Source organism: Lucilia cuprina, chromosome 4 (assembly GCF_022045245.1).
Source record: "Lucilia cuprina isolate Lc7/37 chromosome 4, ASM2204524v1, whole genome shotgun sequence".
NCBI classification, from domain to species: domain Eukaryota; kingdom Metazoa; phylum Arthropoda; class Insecta; order Diptera; family Calliphoridae; genus Lucilia; species Lucilia cuprina.
In genome coordinates this window covers 83,187,141-83,189,546 of record NC_060952.1, presented here as the reverse complement: position 1 = coordinate 83,189,546, position 2,406 = coordinate 83,187,141, and the positions used below count along the sequence as shown (strand labels likewise).

At 25.7% G+C, this 2,406-nt stretch overlaps 1 protein-coding gene across 1 annotated transcript in view; it reads left to right on the top strand.

The window, feature by feature from the left end:
• The window catches only part of LOC111675991 (thyrotropin receptor), a 47,993-nt gene that overhangs the window by 38,604 nt on the left and 6,983 nt on the right, over nt 1-2,406 (top strand). The gene's annotated exons all lie outside the window — the stretch shown is intronic.

The following is a 2,406-nucleotide window of genomic DNA, read 5'->3' as shown; positions in this document are numbered from 1 at the left end:
ATAGACTAGACTATAGACTAGACTATAGACTAGACTATAGACTAGACTATAGACTAGACTATAGACTAGACTATAGACTAGACTATAGACTAGACTTCAGACAAGACTGTAGACAAAACTATAGACTAGACTATAGACTAGATTATAGACAAGACTATAGCCTAGACTATAGAATGGACTTTAGACTAGATTATAGAATAGACTATAGTATATACTATAGAATAGACTATAGACTAGACTATAGACTAGATTATATACAAGACTATATACTTACAATTCTTGCATACTCATGCCATGAAATGCCTTGGGATGCACTAGTTGTAAATTAGGATTTTCTTTTAAAATTCTGGGAAGAATAGAGAGGAAACATAAACTTATTTATAGAATTTCCAATAATTATATGATTATCATAAAATTAAACTTACAATTTAGCTATTTGTGAACCTTGAAATGCGGAATCATCTATATAACTAATATCATTATTTGCTAAAATTCTGAAGTAAAAACGTGAAAATTATCGAGATAATTAAATAAATGAATCAATGAATGAATGAATTTAAATTTCCTTAAAGTTATACTTACAATTGATCAGTCTTTATGTTAATCGATTTCGATTCAATTTGAGTTATATGATTGTTATCGAGATCTCTGAAAGAAATATAGTAAAATTTATATATGTTTTTTACATTTTCAATCAATTCTGTGGATTTTTTATCTTATATATCATTTAAAGTGTAACTATTATGATTTTAACTATTTCGTTTTTTTTTTTTTGCTTTTATGACAAAAATGTCTTTATCCTTAGATTATTTATCACCAAATTTTATATTTTTTAAAAAACAAGAACAATATTAAAAAAACAAGAAACTAATACTTACATCATTTGCAATATGTTTGTGGTTGGTAAATGTATTAAATCTGGTATTTTAGTTAGACCACTATTTATGATGCGTCTGAAATATAAAGAAAAAAACATAAAAACTAACTAAAATAAAATTTTAAAAATTAAGTTCACCAAAGAAAACATTTGCTTTCATAAATAATTTCCATGAATTCATATAAAATAACAAAATTGTTCTCATTTTTTTGTCTACCACAGACATGTGCTACAGAATTCAAGTGTCTCATAGAAACAGTTGTGCTATTCACAATTGTTGTATGTTGTATAAGTTTAACTTTAAAATATTGCAAGAAACTAACAGCATAGATTGAAATAATATGGTCGTAACTATGTATGTATAACGAGCATAAGATTCTTTTCGAGTACATACCTAATGCTTATACATTACAGCTATCATACACATTTTATGCACAGTAGTCGTACATATAGCTCTATAAACGCACGTGCATATGCAACACAAATAAATTTCATTATTATCCTGATTAAATGTTATTCTGAAACTGATATCAAAACATACACAAAAGCTGGAGGTAATGGGTGGTAAAAGGAAAATACATGCGTACATATTTTAATATTTGCAAAATATAAATATTTTCTTTTTTATTTGAAACAAGTATGTATGTATATTAAATTCTATAGGTTGGCAAAAATTTACAATGTGTAAACATGTAATTAATATATATTTTTTTAAATAAAGAATGAAAAGCTATTTAATAATATTTTTTTTTTAAATTCTGGGAAATAGTTGTATTGAATGTTTCATACGAACATATTTTAAGAAGTAGAATATTTACTTTATTCAATAATTGACTTGGCTTGCAAGTAAATACAAATGCTATGGTAGGTAATGTAAATTTTCATAACTACATACAAAGTATATATATGTATCCCGAGCCTGTTTATACTGCAAGGGATTTTTCTTAGTATTTATCACAATTTACTCAATTCCAGACGAATATTTTGTAAACTTATAAATGTAATAAATTGTTTTTCTTTTAATAATTCCAACAAGTTACTTCATATTTTTTGTAATACTTTTCATATTTATTCCTTATTGTTTTATATAATCCCTTGTGGGCATTTGCATACTAAAAATGGCTTTTAATGTTAAAAAACATCTATAGTAGCAAAATATATATTCATACACAATTTAATTCTGATGAAACTTGACCTTAAATGCTAATTGATGAAAATATCACAGAAGTCGCTAACACCCACATTTGCTGAAAACATAAAAACTTAAACATATCCCTTTTACCTAAATACTACAATGGATTACCATTTGAAATTACATTGATATTGAATATTGATTAACATTGTTTATATATCAAAGTACGAAACTTGAACTAAAATAGAATTGAACTAGAACTTAACAAGAACTGAACAAGAACTGAACAAGAACTGAACTAGAATTGAACTAGAACTGAACTAGAACTGAACTAGAACTGAACTAGAACTGAACTAGAACTGAACTAGAACTGAACTAGAACTGAACTAGAACTGAA